General features: G+C 41.2%; 1 long non-coding RNA gene across 1 annotated transcript in view; it reads left to right on the top strand.

Moving 5' to 3' along the window:
* LOC145512393 (uncharacterized) overlaps positions 1 to 18,273 on the top strand; it is a 64,784-nt gene extending 46,511 nt beyond the window's left edge. The window contains exon 4 of the long non-coding RNA XR_014058493.1: positions 16,355 to 18,273. This is a non-coding gene — a long non-coding RNA (uncharacterized LOC145512393). The remainder of the gene's footprint in view (positions 1 to 16,354) is intronic.
* The last annotated feature ends 797 nt before the right edge of the window (positions 18,274 to 19,070 follow it).

Here is a 19,070-nt window from a genome sequence, read left to right as displayed (position 1 = left end):
CAAAATGTGTGCTACTTTTTGGGACCTCATTAACACCAGCTCTGAGGGAACGGGTTTCAACAGAGGAGACATTAAGCATCTAAACAGCACACTGAGACAGCAAAGACTTCAAGAGCATGGCAGACAAGTGATAGAAATCAAGTAACTGACAGAAAAAGCTGGGCAGTACACAAAGGGCCAAGGGAAGCTTTTCAATTTATATTTCATGTTGATATTACATTTCTTTCCACATAACAAGGATAGGTCCCAAAAATAGAGATGGTAGAGAGTTTGTGTGCCTCCTGGGGTCCCTAGATTCAGCTGAACTGAAGCCAGAAACAATATCATAAAAATAATTTAGCCATCACACCAATAGGGCTCCTCAGCCATGAGACAGACTGGATAATTATATGTTTACTACAATTTCTGACACTCGGCTAGTTTTAGAAAATGGCACTTCTAAATATACATTGCTTTGTCACAGCTACCTGTCTAACTCATTTTTTTCCTTCAAGCAAAAGAAAATGAACAGGAAGTTAATTGTGATAATAGAAAATCCAAGACATTTTATCACAACAATCTAAATTAATTAATGGACCCCAAAGTCAAATGAACATGAACTTGGGCAAACTCTGGGAGATAGTGAGGGATAAGGAGGCCTGGTATGCTGCAGTCCATGGGGCTGCAAAGAGTTGGACATGACTTAGTGACTGAGCAACAACAACAACAAATATTCTTGGTGATCAAGGGCACAAGGTGATCAAACCACAGATTCCTTTTAAAAAAAGTATTTATTTACTGTGCCAGATCTTAGTTGTAGCATGTGGGATCTAGTTCCCTGACCAGGATCGAACCTGGTTCCCTTGCATTGGGAGTGCAGAGTCTTAGCCACTGGATCACCAGAAAAATCCCAAGTCATAGGTTCTTAAAGTCTATGTCAAGGGTACCATCTCAGGACAATTGCTTTACCTTGGACTTTATCTGTAAGTGAGGAGGTTGGATTAAATATCCTCTACAGTTCTGCCCTGTGTGGTCACTGATAATGTGTCAGCCTCTACCACATCCCATTCAATTGTTAGTGTTTCTCTCTCGTCTGTTAAGACAGAAAGATTTCCCCAGCCTCTTATGCTGTCTGTCCATTGGCTGCCCTGAGTCCTCATGGAGAATACGCAATTTTCTCAAGTGTCTTCCAAAATAAATTTTGGGTCACACATCTATTCACACACATTACAAACAATTAGTGAAACCAAAAGTTTTCATCTGGCAGAACAGCTGATGTGGCTAAGATAAAAGCAAGGCTGAACCTTCAATATCAAAGTCTCTGGCCACCCTGGAAGGGGGTCCTTCCCACTGGGAGATGCATGCCCAGCAGAATCTGCCCCACTTTCTACCTAAACCAAAAGTGAGCTGTAAAGGACCACAAAGGAAAAACCGCCAACAGGAGACACTTTTCCTCTCCGATGACCTGAGTAGAAAAAAAAAAAAAGATGTGTGATCAAATACTGAGAGTTCATATAGCAACCACTGCACTAAAGATTTAATTCCTTGGTTCATGAATTCATTATAGTAACTCTATGAGGAAGGAACTGTTAGCAGCCCCATTTTATAGATGGGAAAACCAGGATATAGAGAAGTTAAACAAATGCCTGAAACCAAATAGTTGGTAAATGAAGGAGGTAGAATTTGAACTGAGACATTCAAGTTTTAGAACCTGTCCAGTCATCACTATATGACATCAGCTGTTGTGAAGACTTATCATTATGCCCTTAGGAAACACTGATGAAAGCTGCACTCTAATGTGGAAAGCTCTCCTGAGTTCTTAAGACAGGTATCCATCTGGAGTGTGAATATGGATGTTCAGGCACTTGTCTATTAATAACTACAGATGTTAACTAGGGGCCTAATAGCAAGGAGCACACCGAGAACAAGCAGAGGCTGAATGGCCCTCGGTTCCAGGCTGAAAGAGGGCTGTGGAGGAGAAGAGTTACCTGAAAAATGAGATTTAGGAGAATAAGGATCTAGGAAAATGGAACCAGACTACAGTGGTGTAAAGTCATACAGATTTGAATTCAAATGCTGGATCATCCACAGGGTAGCTATACATGCTTAGTGTTTTGGGTTTATTGCTATGTCACATACCACCCTGAAACTCGGTACCTTAGTACAACAATGTTTATTTTGCTTGTAAGTCCGCAACTGGGACAGGACTTGGCAGGGTCAGCTTATCTCTGCTCCGTTAGGCATAAGCAGGGGTAGATTGAGGCTGGGAGAGGGGGTGGAATCATTAGAAGGCTTGGCAACTGGTGCTAGCTGTTGGCTGGGACCTTATTCAAGGCTGTCTGCTGGAACATCTACATGTGGCCTCTCCATGTGGCCTGAGCTTTCTCACAACATGATAGCTGGGTTCTGACGATGAGCATTCCTGAAGAGAAACAAAGAGCTAGACAGAAAAACACCCCTTTCATTGACCCAACCTGAGAAGTCATGCGAAATCTTTACAACATTCTACTTCTTAAGGCAATCACAAAGGCCCACAGGTTTAAAGGGCAGAGAAAATGGACTTCACCTCTGGATGGTATAGTGGCAAGATTCTCGACAAGGCATTCTGGACAAAGAAATACTGCTGTAGCCATATTATGAAACTATAATCTGCCGTATTATGTCAAGTTACTGATTCTTTTGAACCTCAGTTTTTTTACCTGAAAACTTAGGATAATAACACTTTAAAGAGTTCTCAAAACGGTTAGGGATACTATATGTTTTGTGCATACATGCAGTAGATGCTCAATACCAGTTCTCAGTACAGGCTGGGGGTAAGATATAGAGAAGCAGAAATGATGTACTGCTCCCTCGTGGTTGTTGACACACCTGGACCTGGACAAGCAATGAAGCTTGTCATAACTGATAAGACTAAAGGCCAAGTCAACCATCCTTCAGGCTCTTCCTCATTACCCTGTGAAAATCTCACAAAGATATCATCTTGAGAAATTATCAGCTCAGTTCTAGAATGGAGATAGTTAATTTCTCCCACATTATTGCATCTATGTTAGGCCATTTAGACTGAGTGTAAACAGCAAGTAACTAAAAATGATTAGTTAAGTGCTGAGGCTTAGAAAGAATCTTAATCTCATTTTCAAGTGTTTACTTATGAGAGGAAAAAAAGCTCTTTACAAAAGTTCCAACAGAAAGACTAGCGGCTGGGGCTATTCCCAGAATCCAGCATGCTCTCTGAATAAGTCTGAGCCTAGGCTATTCACTATGCTTCACAGCAAACCAGCTTAAAACATTTAAAACACAAAAATCTGATGTGACAAAGCTAATTCAGATTCACAAATTTCACATGAGCAAATCCATTGCTTCTAAAGACAAATGCAGGGGCTTCCCGGTGGCTCAGCAGTAAAGAATCCACCTGCAATGCAGGAGACACAGGAGACGTGGGTTCCATCCCTGGGTCAGAAAGTTCCCCTGGAGGAGGGCATGGCAACCCACTCCAGTATTCTTGCCTGGGAAATCCATGGACAGAGGAGTCTGTGGGGGTCACAAAGAGTCAGACACGACTGAGCAACTAAACACACACACACCCCCCATAATCTTTGGGGGTCACCTGAGTTACCCGTAAGGTGCAAATGAAATCTAAGCAGATGAGGTCTTCTTGCATAAGACAGTGGGTGTGACAAATCGGCCCTTCAGGGAAATCACTTCATCTCTAACTAAAGAGAGAGGTGCAATTCCATGCGAGGCTCCCTCCGCTGTAGCAGGAGTTTTCTCTCAGAGTCCAAGGAATGAGAAAGAAAAGCAAAACAAATGGGTGAGCATGCACTCTATCTCAAGACAGTATTCATGAGGAGACCCCCACAAAGAAGTTCTTCAAAGGGGAGAGATGAAAAGAGGTCTGGCTTTGCACTGGCATTTGAGCTGGCATCTGCAGCATTGCCGTGTGACTGGGAGCAGGGCATGAGAAGCCCTTTGATTGCCAAAGAACAGTTGCACCTCTGTCGGAGTGGTCCTTGTGACTCACGCAGCTTAGCAGCAAAGGAGGGATAAGAGCAGATGAGAAGGGGGAAGATCACAGCAGAGGGAAAGTTACTTGAATACAAACCAAAAAGAGAGGGGAAAAAAGAAAAGGAGGGGGAGCGTGAGGAAAAAGGAAAAGAAAAAAAGTGTTTGGTGTACTTTGGCAGAGCACCTGTTGTCCTACAAGCAAAAGCACATCCAGGAGGGAATAAATGGTTCCTTCTTCATCATGAAACTGAACAGCATTGCCCACAACATGTCTTAATGGCAGCAAACACTTTCCTTCTCTGCCAGTTTCATGCAGTGGAAGCTGGATCTACATTGGAGAGTATGGGAAACTCATGTATTTTTCTTTAAAACATGAATACTTTAATAGCGATTAGGGTGTACCAGGAATTCTGCTGACCCCTTTACAAATATTAACTCATTTAATCCTCTTGGCAGTCTAAGGTGCCATTAAGGAAACTGACACCCTTGTCTCTTTCAGTTAACCATCGTAGTTGTCATCATTTCCATCTATCACCACCACTTTAGTGACTATTAATTTTTAGCCCTTGCTATCAGGTGTTTCTTACATCATTATACATACCTCATCATTTCAGTCCTTTCAACAACCCTATACTGTGGGCACTATTTTTATTTCCATTTTTCAGTGAAATGTAAATATTAAGATTTTACGATAACTGAGAAATGTTCACACATACATAGAATAATAAGATTAATGGGCAGCAAGTCTAAGGAAAGAACCCAGTTCCATCTATCCTCAAAGCCAGTGCCCAAACCACCATCACTCGCAGCCAGGAACCCATGAGGCAATAAATACCCCTTGCCATGTCTCACACGTTAGATGCTGTGAGACACCTTAGTCTCAAGGAATTCAGTCAAGCCATAAAGTTCCTGCTATTTGCACTCTCCAGTGGATGGGCACTGAGTCACAGAACATCAGAGTTTCCCCTCTTTACCCCCATTACACCCACACAGAAACTGGAGTCCCCAGCATCAAATAAACTCAGAACCAAAATTCAAATCTCGTGACTTCAATCTATCACCTCTTTTAAGAAACTCCTGGCTCAGAAAAATGGATCTATATTTATCGAGTCAATTTTTTGCCAGATATTTTCATTTTAACCATATGACAAAGCAAATGGCATGGGTCTGGAACATGAATTTATCTGCTTTCACTGTTAACATGTCTAGGAACCTTCTTCTGCCCCATTTGCTGGATGCTCCAGAAAGACAGTCTTATCCTATCTTCTGCGGATAAAGCTCCCACGCTGAAATGACTTTTGCAAACTTCAGAAATGTACTTAATGTCATTAGAATGAGTTCAGAATTATCAGGAAAGTGTACAAACATTGAAAATGTTTGTCAATTACTTTGTTTACAGATAACAGATAACCACAAACCAAATCTAAGAAGTATGCTGAAATATTTTAGTGGTAATCCCAAATTTGAGCACAATCAATCGACTAGTTCCTGTGCAGTTTTATTCATTTGTTTATTGAAAATAAAATGTTTACTTCGTACTACTGATACCCTGTGTAGTGACAGGCAATGAGAGACACACAAGGACAAGACAGATATCTACCCCCTAAGGAACTCCCTATATCACAGGGGGAACAGGCATGTCTACAAAGAAAATTCAACAGAGTGTCCTTACAGCAAGTTAATCGAAGATCTTTATATATAGAAACTCTAAGAACAGGGCTGTGAACAGAGATAGAGTTCAAAGATCTCTTTATAATTCCATCAGTTGGATAATAATCAAATGACCATTTACCAGAATGATTTGAAACTGCAGAATCCCCTGATCTGCCTTCAGAATTAATACTCAGATAATGAATGCCTAGTTCCTTCAGATGTTTAATTACTGAAGGGCCTTACTTTCTAAAAGAGAGGCTATACAAACTCAGGAAGTGACATGGAATATTAATGAGATGTGATCTTGAGAGGTCATCTCATTCAGACTCCATCTTCAGGCAAGACTCATATTTAAAAACCTCAGGGAGAGAAGCTTGACAATCTTCTTTATTGAAAGTTTTGACAACACTCAGATAGGTCTGCAGTGGTAGCTCTTAAAGTAGGTCCTTCCATCATGGCCTCTGTGGTCTCTCCTGGAAACTTGACAAAAGAAAGGCCTGTATTTATTCCGCCTCTGGGACATATGTTCTTGGTCCCCCTCCAGTCCAGAGGATTATCTGATTCTCAGCTGGAAGGATTGGGGATTGTGGGGCCAAAGCCAGAGCTGAGGGACCAGCATTTGTGTTGCATGAGGGAGGGGAGATGGAGGTGGATTCCTGGAGCCAGAGACAGTAGCTGAATCGTAACATTCAGTAAAAACTAACATCTGGATAAAGTTTACACATTTATAAAATTCTGTGACATATGTCATCATTTGGCTTTGAAAACAAGGTACAATAACAGCCGTGTAATGTGGATTACCATCCCATTTTATTGACTAGAAAATGAGACTCAGAGGATTTAAGTGGTAGACATGAGATGACTATTACTACTCTACTGCTATTCCTAATCATAATAGTGTTGCAGATAATACTAATAAACATGTAAACATTCCAGTCACTTTGCATGGAACATTTCATCTAATCTTCATAATGGCCTGGCAAAATAGATAGTACAGAAGGTGAAACTGGGATTTTAAAAGATTAAAAATTTGCCTATGGTGTCACAGTTAAAAACTGAAGTGAGATTCAAATCTAGGTAACGTGATATCTATGGGCATCCCTGGTGGCTCAGCAATAAAGAGCCCACCTGCAATACAGGAGATGAGGGAGATACGGGTTCAAACCCTGGGTTGGGACAATCCCCTGGAGGAGGGCACAGCAACCCACTCCAGTATTCTAGCCTGGAGAGTCCCATGGACAGAGGAGCCTGGTGGACTACAGTTCAAAGGTCACAGAGCTGGACACGACTGAAGCGACTTAGCATGCACACAGTATGACACTTTAGTCCATGCTCCTGCTATCTTCATGAGCAGTTTAGAAAATAACCACCATTTCTACTAGAAATGGGATTCAAAACCCTAATAAATCCCTGCCCAAGAATTCCTGATATGTTTTCTAATCCACTCTGACAGTGATAAAACCCACATCTCCCTATGTCTAATGCCCCATCCTCCCCTCCCTTCTAAGAATCTCTCACCTTCTCATGCATTAACAGTGGCTGAGGTTGACAGTATCCCTCCCCAGCAACAGGATGCAAAAAAAGTTAAACTGAGAGAGTGGGTTGCAATTCTCTTGCCCTGGGCACCAGGCAAGACCCTCAAAGAATAATACAGGGCCATTGGCAGTTTTCCTTCCAAAATACTTTTCCAATCTAGGATTCCATTAAATTTTAAGTTGTATGGAAATGTCTGATGAGACATGGAGAGCCTAAACACTTGCCCAAAGTCACAGAGAACAGGGACTTAAAGCCAGATCTCCTGAGTTTAACGGTCCAACAAGTCAATTCAATAAGCATTCATGGTAGGCTTTGCATTCAGTTTATTAAGGTTCATAAGGAAATTCTTTCATGTATTTAAGAAACCCTTTCTGAGTAGCTAGAAGGTGCCAGGCACTGCTAGGGCCACTGAAGAATAAAGCAGGAGACAAAAAAAGGGCTGCTGCTTTCTTAAAGCTAACATGCTAATAGACAAAGTAAGATAACAAACATATAAACAATGAAATAAATGCATGTCAAATGCCCACGTGCGCAGGGAGGGAAAAAAGAAAAAAACATGGTAATGTGGATAGGAAGTTTGAGGGGACAGGGGGACTGACTCCTTTATGTAAAGTAATGGCCTGAATATAGACAGCACCAGAGGAGAGAGGCTGTGAACTGTGCAGGGATCTGAAGGAGGGGCATCCCAGGCAGAAGGAAAACTGAGTGCAAAGGCCTAGTAGTGGGGGCATGTCGGCCTCTCCAAGAAAGAGGACAAAGGCTGCTCTGATGGGAATGGAATGGGAAAGGAGAATATCCGTAGAAGATGAAGTCAGATAAGGAGGCCAAACTAGGAGACTTGGAGGCTTCTGCAAGGACCCTGGCTTTACTCTGAGTAACTGAAGTAGCCAGAGGAGGGTGGACCAGAGAAGGAACAGGGCTTAATTTACATCCTAAGTCCTGGTTGCCCAGAGTCAACAGGTGGCTGATGGCCTGGCACCCCACCGCCTCTCTCTCCTCCCATCCAGACTCCTCACTGCCCAGAGCACAGGCTAACCTGGATTCCCTAATTGATTCTAGGACCCAGGACATGACGGAGAAAGAAAAGAATCATGTCTATTTCTAGCCTGAACAATTCTTGACTCTTCATCATACAGGCTGCCTAAAACTAAAGATGATATCCAATCAAGGTCTTACCACACTTTAGAATTTCTAGATATATCCGATATTATGCTAACCTTTTTTGACAAAAAGATTGGACTTGTTTACATTCCCATGCCTTGTTTGTCCATTATTTACCTTTAGTTCTTTTTTTTTTTTTTATGTAGTCACAATGGAGTGACCCATCTTATATTTACAGCCTGTCCCTATTGAATTTTATTGTTCATTTATGGCCACTCATACAACTAGCCAAGGTCTTGGTCTAAGTCGACTGACTAAAACTGCATCTGAAACCCTTAGCCTGAAGTCATCATGCTGTCAGTGGGTATATAGGCCTTATAAATCAGCAGGAAAATTCTCATGGATTTTTTTTTAATCTATGGTAGATGAAAAAGGACCACAAATTCTTCCCTGGTTCTCTCAATGATAGGTGAGTCTATTTCTCTCTCCTTGAACCTGTACTCACCCTGTATCTTGCTTTGACCACAGAATGCACGGAATGAAACAGAACCAATCATCTGAAACTTCTGAGCCCATGGCTTAAAAGAAGTATCAGCATCAGCTTTTCTCTTTTGGAAATCAGCAGCAAAAGTGGTAAAGAGGACGGCACTAGATTACTGAATCATGAGAGACCATGTGGAGAGGGGCTCTCAGAGGGTGAGATGTCCACCATCCTGGACATTTCAGCCTCAGTGGAGCTCCCTCCCGAATGCAGCCCCCTGAGTGACCTCAGCTACATCATGTGGAACAGAAGAACCACCCAGCTGATCTCAGTCAACCCACAGAACCATGAGAAATAAGAAATTGTTGTTGTTATAAGACACTAAGTTGGGGACAACTTCTTATATGGCAATAGAAAACCAGTCACCCTTGCCTCAAATACTCACAGAAGGAAAAATGGTAGAAAGGAGAGAAGAGAGGAAGAGTTGGCTGGCCTGACAATTACACTACAATTCAGTTCTAATTTTTTTTTTTTCTTTCTGCATGAACTGTTACTAATGGGTTCCTAACTTTGGTACTCAGGCCAGTGCTAATGGAACAGAATTTTCTGGAAAATTTGGTTAAAACACCAATCTCTGAACTTGGAATTTAGATTGACAAAGTTTGAGATGGGGTCCAGAAATCTGTATTCTTACAAGTCTTCAAGTGATTTTGAGCACACAGATTTGGGAATCTTGGCCCTAGACTATGAACTACTTGAGAGCTGGAAGTAGGTTTATCCATTTACCCCCATTGACCTGGTGGTGGGCAGGGTGAGAGAACCATCGACTAAATGGACATGAATTTAAGCAAACTCCAACAGATAGTGGAGGACAGAGGACTCTGGCATGCTACAGTCCATGGGGTCGCAGAGTTGGACATGACTTAGCAACTGAAAAACAACATGGACCTGGTAGAGTGTCTAAATATTACAGTAACTATGTTCATGTTTAGGGGATGAATGAATAAATGAAAAAATGAATGGATGAATCCTAAGAGAATGGGAATATCTATAGGTATCCTGACAACCCAACAGAACGTATATATTCAGACCATCTCCCACACACTTTCACGGTAACACTACCACATATATCTCATTCTTCCCTCCTCTTTGTTAATGACTGCTATCCAACTGGGGCTTTCCTGGTGGCTTAGCAGTGAAGAATCCACCTGCAATGCAGAAGACACAGGAGAAGCGGGTTCTATCCCTGGGTCAGGAAGATCCCCTGGAGGAGGAAACGACAGCCCACTCCAATATTCTTACCTGGGAAAATCCCATGGACAGAGGAGCCTGGCAGGCTATGGTCCACGGGGTCACAAAGAGTCAGACACGACTGAAGCAACTGAGCACATGCACACACTACCCCTACTAGAAAGCTTCTGAGGATAAGAAGAGTGTGTAGATGGTTTGACAGTGGAGCAGTAGGTGAAAGATGTAAGAGAGATATGGCACTACTTGTTTGTTTAGTTGCTAAGTCGTGTCTGACTCTTTTGCGACCCCAAGAACTGTAGTCTGCCAGGCTCCTCTGTCCATGGGATTTTCCTAGCAAGCATACTAGAGCGGGTTGCCATTTCCTTCTCCAGATATGGCATTAGGGCAATGCAAGTGTGTACAAAAACAAAATAAAGCAACACGCACACAAACTTGGCACAAGCCTGAGTACTTGTCTCACTAAAAACAACCCCTGAAAACTTGAAAATAAATTCTAATTTTCTCTCCTAGGCAACTCTACTTTCTTTGGGAAGATGTCCAAATTCAAGGACACTGGCAGTTTGCAGAGTTTGGAGGAGAAAGAAGTAGAGAAAAGGCAGAGGGGTGTTTGACAGAGAAGAGCAGAGAAAACCCAGGACACTTCAGGAGAAGGGAGGGACCACAGGGATAATACCTCAGCCAAGGCGATTTGCTTGCTTTTTCCACCAAATTCTTTTCCTGTCATACTGAGGAAAGTCAGGCTCAGGCCTCCGAGATCTGCATTTTAAAAAACCTGAGAACCTGACAGCCTTCCTCTCCCACTTGAGCTTTCAATCTTCCCTGAATACAAAAGACTAAAAAAAAAAAGTAAAGATCTTGAAAACCAGTCCCAAACCATTTCCTGCAGCCTAATTCATTCTGATCCACCCCTACTCAAATTACATTGGTAACTTTGTTCTCTGGCTGCTTTACTTGCCAAATGAAAGGGCAAGTTTTCTGGGTACAGGGAGCAAACAGGCACATACAGGACCATGCCCAAGTTGAAATTTCAAAAATGAACCAAACTGAAACCAAGAAAAAAATGAAGCCAGTCTAAACACATTTTACAGAAATTTTAGATGTCCAGCAAGGAATGTGATTGCTGTTTTCTATTTTCAAGACTTCATATTTAAGAAAATCTTCTCAAAACTTGGACATCAAGTACCAAAATTTGTAATACACAAGTATGCTGTGCTGTGCTTAGTCACTCAGTTGTGTCCAGCTCTTTGCGACCCCATTGACTATAGGCCTCCAGGCTCCTCTATCCATGGGGATTCTCCATGGAGTGGGTTACCATCCCTCCTCCAGGGGATCTTCCCAACCCACAAATCTAACCCAGGTCTCCCGCATTGCAGGCAGATTCTTTACCACTTGAGCCACCAGGGAAGACATACACAAGACATACACATTAATAGTAGAAAAATAAGAATATAAAGTTTAGCAAAAAGATCTTACCATCTAAAGATGAGTATTGCTAACATTCTAGATTTATCTATCCAGATTATTATACCTAAACTGTATTTACAAAAATGTGTCACTATGCATACTTTTTTTCACTAAATAAAAAACCTAAGCAACTTTCTAGGGTAATTTAGATATGCATTATCATCATTAATGATGAAGAAGGAATTCATAGGGCCTGGACTGCATCTTAGGCCTGTTCGTGCTGATCCTGTTCGGCCACCTCTCTAATGGACTCTGAACTCTGTGCTTAGTGCCTGTGGAAACAACAATAGAAGGATAAGACCCCCTCCGGACAGGGGAACCTTGAAGATCGTATCCAGGTTACTCATCGCCTAAGAGAAAACATACACTAATTACCCCTGTCTCTGCACAGGCCGTAAATTTTTCTGTACCTATCGGAGTGTAACCTCAGGCTTATTGATTATTGGCCAATTGTTTAACTGTTTGAACACATAACACCTAAATGATGAGATTATTGTGATTATATTTACCCTTCCTTTGTTTATGTAAGTCTCAAGGAATTTGGGGTGGTGAGTTCGGACGGGTACACATGGGGTATAAAAGATTTTCACAAATGCTGGTTGGGGTCCTTGGCTAAGAGGAGAGTCTGCCTTGGGCCCACCGGTGTAATAAACTGTACTCCATTACCTGCATTGTCCTTCTGAGTGAGTTTGTTTCCCAAAACGCATGGCTATAACAATGAGAGTATAGTATAGTAGTTGACATATATATATATTTATAAACTCTTATTATCTTTACAGCACAGAGTAAAAGCATATATCATATATATTTTTTCATGTTTTCTTAAGATAAATTCCTATCAGTAGCATTATTGGGTCAAACTTTAGATAAATATTGCCAAATAACATCTTGAAAACTTTGCACTTCTTGACGCTTTCACTACCTACATGACAGTGGCCACATCCCCACTCTCATCATTCTAGAACAGCAACCTTCTTACTCTTGGCTTAAGGGTCAAAAAGAAAAATGTTTGAATTCTTTGTTTTTTCCTCACTGGTGAAATTGCAAAATTCTCTTCTCATATATATGCTCTTCTCATATATTTATTAGTCATTCTTCTTTATCTTAGACTCTTGAATGTTCTATTGGAGTATCTGCATATTCAATATTTATTCGCAACAAATCTTTTTAAAGTAGGGATAGTCACCTTTTGCCTTTGATGACACAGATGTTTTTCCTAGGTTGTCACTGTTTCGTAAATTTGGACTCAAGGTAGTTCCAGGGCTCCCTAATGGGGACAGGGGAAGCCTTCTTTGGGACTGCTCTGCAGACCAACTTCTGTGCAGCCTTGCCTCTTCCCCTCCTCTTTCCCCTGTCCGCATGTATGTAAGCATGCCTGGCTGCTCAGTCGTGTCTGACTCTTAGCAGCCCCATGGACCACAGCCCAGGAGGCTCCTCTGTCCATAGGATTTTCCAGGCAAGAATACTGGAGTGGGTTGCCATTTCCTCTTTCAGGGGATCTTCCCCACCCATGAATCGAACTTGAGTCTCCTGTGTCTCCTGCATTAACAGGCAGATTCTTTACCACTGAGCCACCTGGGCATTCCCAAACAAATGCCTTGAACGCTAACCTCAGGCTCAGTCAGCTTCCTGGAAGGCCCTATCTATAAAATATCCCCTCTGAAACATAAAATTACTGGAGTTTGAATAAGAATGACATTACATGTCATGATTAATTTGATGGAATCAACATTTTTACAATATTGCTTTCTCATTGTATACTTCTCCATTTGTTTCTATTTTTCTTATATCCTCAAAAATAGTTTGAAGTTTTCTTTACAGAGGTCTTGGAATCTCTTTTGAAGTTTATTCCTAATTTTTTTGTATAAACCATTGATATTAGTGAAATCTGGTATTTGTTCCTCTCTGTGGTGAAAATGAACTTGTAATCCCAGACACTCTTGTAGAAGAAACTATATTTATTCTGTATGACTTCAAAGGCCAGAACAACTGGAATTTGACCTATCCCTCACACCTTATACACAAATAACTCAAATGGATCAGGATACAAATGTAAAATATAAAACTATATAGAAGGAAACATAGGGAAAAATCTTCAGACAAAAAATGTGTGGATATTATTCCAAAAGCACTATCCATTAGGTGAAAAAAAAAGATAAATTAGGCTTCCTCAAAGTTTTTTATTTCTGTTCTATGAAAGACACTGTTAAGATAATGGAAAGACAGGTTACAAACTGGAGAAAATGCTTGTAATACACAACCAATAAAGGACTCATACACAGAATAAAGAACTCTCAAAACTCAACAGTAATAATATAAACAACATAATTTAAAAATTGGAGAAAGAATGAAATAGACACTTCAACAAAGAGAACATATGAATAACAAATAAGCAACATGAAAACATGTTCAACATCATTAACCATTAGGGAAAAGCAAATTAAAGCCATATGAGATTACATTACACATCTACTAAAATGGTTCCCCCAAATACTGACAATACCAAGTGTTGGCAAAGATTCACAGGAGCTAAACTTCTGATATATTACTGTGAGAATATAAAATTATATGATAGTTTGGAAAACAATCTGCTGTTCTTTACAAATTTTTTGGCTGTGCTGGGTCTTTGTGGTATGCAGGCTCTTTGTTGTGGCACACAGGGACTTCTCTTGCTATGGAGCACAGGCTCTAGGGCATACGGGATCTTATTTGCCTGACCAGGGGTCGAACCTGTGTCCCCTGAATTGCAAGGCAGATGTTTAACCACTGGACCACCAGGGAAGTCCGTCTTTTAATTTAAACATATATATATATCTCTCACTGGAGAAGGAAATGGCAACCCCCTCCAGTATTCTTGCCTGTAGAATTCCATGGACAGAGGAGCCTGGAGGGCTATAGTCCATGGGGTCACAAAGAGTTAGACATGACTGAGTGACTATTACATATATATATATATATATAGGTATATATATATATATATATGTATAGGTATATATATACCTATACATATATATACATATATACGTATGTATATATACAAGTATATATATATATATGCTGTGGGGCAACTAAGCCTGTATGCTATAACTACTGAACAACTTATATATATGTATATATATAACAAGATAATGCAGAAATACCACTCTTAAGTATTTAGCCTAAAGAAATGAAAACATATTCACCCAAAACCTGTTTAAATGAACTTTTAGCACAGTTCTATTCATAATCACTGAAAAATAGAATTATATTGGTTTGCAAACTGGCTTTATACACAGAGGGCAAGGACAGACTGAAGAAAGAGGCAGGCCACTGCAGATTGGTAGGTGACAGGTTTAATAAGCAAGGAAACTCAAATATAAGCCTTGTCTTATGCAGCTACAAGAAAGTAGATCTCCGCATCCACCTGCCAGGAAGCTAGATGTTCATATAGCAGCCTTAACTGGATTCTGTTACATATATTGTCCAGATGGTCTCAACACCGTGCTCTTTCAAGGCTGTGTCCTTGGAACAGCTCCCACTGTGGGAATGGTTGGCAAAATTTACATTTTTAGGATGAGTGCAGACGGTGGGGGTCAGGGGGCAGTGAGGAACCACTGACTACCCCAATCTAGCTCTTGGGTTAACTGGTAGTCACATCCTCTAGATTACCTCCTCCAACAAATTAACCCAGTGCCGTCCTGTGGGTGAATGGCTAAACAAACTGGGGTACATTCATATAACGGAATACTCAGTTCAGTTCAGTCGCTCAGTCGTGTCCGACTCTTTGCGACCCCATGAACTGCAGCACACCAGACCTCTCTGTCCATCACTAACTCCTGGAGTCTACCCAAACCCATGTCCATCGAGTCAGTGATGCCATCCAACCATCTCATCCTCTGTTGTCCCCTTCTCCTCCTGCCCACAATCCTACCCAGCATTAGGGTCTTTTCCAATGAGTCAACTCTTCGCATGAAGTGGCCAAAGCATTGGAGTTTCAGCTTCAACATCAGTCCTTCCAATGAACACCCAGGATTGATCTCCCTTAGGATGGATTGATTGGATCTCCTTGCAGTCCAACGGACTCTCAAGAGTCTTCTCCAACACCACAGTTCAAAAGCATCAATTCTGCGGCACTCAGCTTTCTTCACCGTCCAACTCTCACATCCATACATGACCACTGTAAAAACCATAGCCTTGACTAGATGGACTTTTGTTGGCAAAGTAATGTCTCTGCTTTTAAATATGCTATCTAGGTTGGCCATAACCTTCCTTCCAAGGAATAAGCATCTTTTAATTTCATGGCTGCAATCACCATCAGCAGTGATTTTGGAGCTCAAAAAAAATAAAGTCTGACACTGTTTCCCCATCTATTTCCCATGAAGTGATGGGACCAGATGCCATGATCTTAGTTTTCTGAACGTTGAGCTTTAAGCCAACTTTTTCACTCTCCTCTTTCACTTTCATCAAGAGGCTCTTTAGTTCTTCTTCACTTTCTGCCATAAGGGTGGTGTCATCTGCATATCTGAGGTTATTGATATTTCTCCTGGCAATCTTGATCAGCAATAAAATGGCATGAACTATTGAAATACACAACAATTCTGATGAAGCTAAGCAAAGGTGTCATGCTAAGCCAAAGAAATCGGTCTCAAAAGGTCACATACACCCTCACATTCACACAGCATCAGGGAAAGGCCAAACTGTAGGGAGAGAGAATAGACTGGTGGTTGCTAGAGTTAGGAGGTGGAGGAAGGGATAGTTAGGAGAAGTTTGATGGGATGGTAAGACTGTTTTGTATCCTGATTGTAATAACAGTTACAAGAATCTATACATTTACCATATGTTTATTTAAAAATTAATTTTTAATGTATTCAATTTATTCAGGAAATATTTGTGTCTTCTCTTTTCCAGACACTGATTTGGATTCCAGCCTTCAAGGTGCTGAAAAATAACAGACAAGGACTGGAACATAAATAATTCCAATACACCATGACAAGGGACTGGAACATAAATAATTCCAATACACCATGTTCATTTGGATGACAGGATGCTGAGAGGCCATGTGACAGAGGACTATAGCTCCTTTGGGCAAGGAGTATACCCTGGCAAGAATGACTGGAAAATCAATTCAGAGTTTTCTGGTTTGGCAAAGAAAGTGGGTGAAAAATATTAGAAGACATTCCAAATGAAGAAAATCAAGATGATGAAACTGAGGCTTGGAGGGGATGAGTACCTTGCCCAAGTTTCTGTAAATCTGAAGCTATTCTAAAATTAAAAGTTTTTTTTTCTTTCAAAAAAGGAAAAACGGTTCAGAAAAAGAAACCAAAAGCCAGAAGACAGACCTGAGAGCTGGGACGAATTATTCCCAGACCTTGATACTTCAGCAACAGCTAACATTTGATCAGCTGGATTCTAGATTGCTGTTTCTGAAATACCAGTGATGCTATTCTGTGTCATCTAATTCCCCCGTTTTGAGAAGGAGTGTCCAGAGCAGTCACCCTCTGCCTGTCTCCCCATCGTGTGTTGGCTGTATGTTTATTCAGTCTCATAAGTGAAGAGGAACTGAACTTGAAGAGTTGCATTTGAGGAACTACGCCCAAGGAGACTTTTCCTCTCTGGACCTGATTTCAATAATAAGATTTTGGGTTTCAAGCTGATACTTTCATGAGATACTGTGGAGGAATGAATGTATATCACATGGGAAAATGATGTAAGTCATTTAGGGACCAGAGGTTCAGAATATGGTGGTCAACCTCCAAGATGGCCCCAAGGAACTCACATCCTGCTATAAGACTCTTGTGAAGACCCCTCCTACATTATGCCAGTGTTGATCTGTATTTCCAATATGACACAGAAAACAATATGCCATCTCCAATATTAGATTATAAAAGCTGTGGCAGCCATCTGAGGCACTCTTTTGATCATTCATGTGGCTTACTCCCTCTGGAAGAAGCCAGGTTCTCTTCTGCATAAAGAACTTTGTGCCAACAAGGCAAGAGACAGAAGCCCTCAGTCAACAGCCATGTTCATGATCTTGGAAGTGGATCCTCCAATCCAGTCAAGCCCTGGCTGACACCCTGACTGCAGCATCATGAGTGATCCTGAGCCATAAAACCTAACTAAGCCAGTCATAGCTTCCTGGCCCACTGAAACTGCGAGATAATAAACATTCCCTGTTGCTTCAAGCTACTAATTTCTTACACAGAAATAGATAGCTAAAACACTCACTCAGCCTCTGTTATAATCCGAAATCAGCCCACTGCAAGCATCTCTGAAACTCAGTGATGGGCAGCTAAGTGCCAGAAAAGGGAGAACACTGAGTCAGTAGCAAACTAGCTGGGAAGAGATAAGGAGCCTCATAAGAAAACATTTAAAGCTAGACACCCAGGAAATTGGGGATAAGAATCACCTAGCTAAACAATCATAACACATACCCTGAATAAATCAGGAACCAGAAATTCCAAACTGCCTTCCAGAGCAAAACAATCAGGTAGAAGATAACAGGTAGTTGAATGCAAATAAATGGATACCTGTCCAGTTCTCAAGCTCTAGGCTAATTTAAAGCAGCAATAAATTTTTGAGAATGGGATCTTCATCACTGTCAGAACAAGAATAGAATTCAGTTCAGTCCAACAAATGCATAGTGGTCACGGATTCTGCTGCGAAGGAAATGACTCTAAATGATGCTCTAAAACAGAAAATGGATCATCAATAGTATTGTTATAGAGTGTTTAATCACTCCACTGGGCATGGATAATAAAAGTTAGTGCCTGGGCATATATATGCAAGACTACTGTAGTCAGAATTAATAAGACTGAAGTAAGACAAAAGAGAATAGACAATGGAAGAGGTCAGAATTCAGTAGGGAGGGCCTCAGGGGAAAAAGAGAGCAACAGAAAGAGACAAAGATTCCCTTATGAAGATGCAGTGCCAGGAAAAAAATTTTTAAGTCAAAAATAGTTTTAAGGGTTAACATGGAATTGGTAGTTTTGAGAGAGTACAGTAAATAGTAATAACCATCATCATCATCACAGCAAATGTTAAGGACTCACGTGCCAGGCATTGTTCTAAATGGTTCTCATGGGTGAGTTTATTTAATCCTCAATAATCCTGAGATAGCTGCTTTAGTTTCCTCATTTAAAATGCACTGAAGCATGGAAGCTAAGTGAATATCTCAAAGCCACTAAGCTGCTAAATGGCAGAGCTAGGATTCAGATCCAGGTGTCCTAACCCCACAGGCTTCCAAGGTGGCGCTAGTGGTAAAGAACCTGCCTGCCAATGTAGGAGACATGAGAGACATAAGAGAACATAAGTTTTGATCCTTGGGTTGGGAAGACCCCCTGGAGGAGGGTATGACAACCCAATCCCATTTTCTTGCCTAGAGAATCCCATAGACAGAGGAGCCTGGAGGGGTACAGTCCATGGGGTCGCACAGAGTCGGACATGATTGAAGTGACTTAGCACACACAACCCCATAACCAGTGCTATGTTGCCCCTCAGTAAGGCCATGTGGACTATTAGCCTGTGTCCTTGACCACTTGCCATTAGATCATGAGCGTATACTGTCACTAGGGGAAGCCAAAAGTGAGACAGTAAAAATGGGAATCAAAGAACCCAGAACTACTTT

The sequence above is a fragment of the Giraffa tippelskirchi genome, chromosome 7 (assembly GCF_054371585.1).
Source record: "Giraffa tippelskirchi isolate mGirTip1 chromosome 7, T2T-mGirTip1v1.2.pri, whole genome shotgun sequence".
In the NCBI taxonomy this organism is placed as follows: Eukaryota; Metazoa; Chordata; class Mammalia; order Artiodactyla; family Giraffidae; genus Giraffa; species Giraffa tippelskirchi.
Note: the sequence above shows the minus strand (reverse complement) of the source record. Positions and strands in the feature narration are given on the sequence as shown.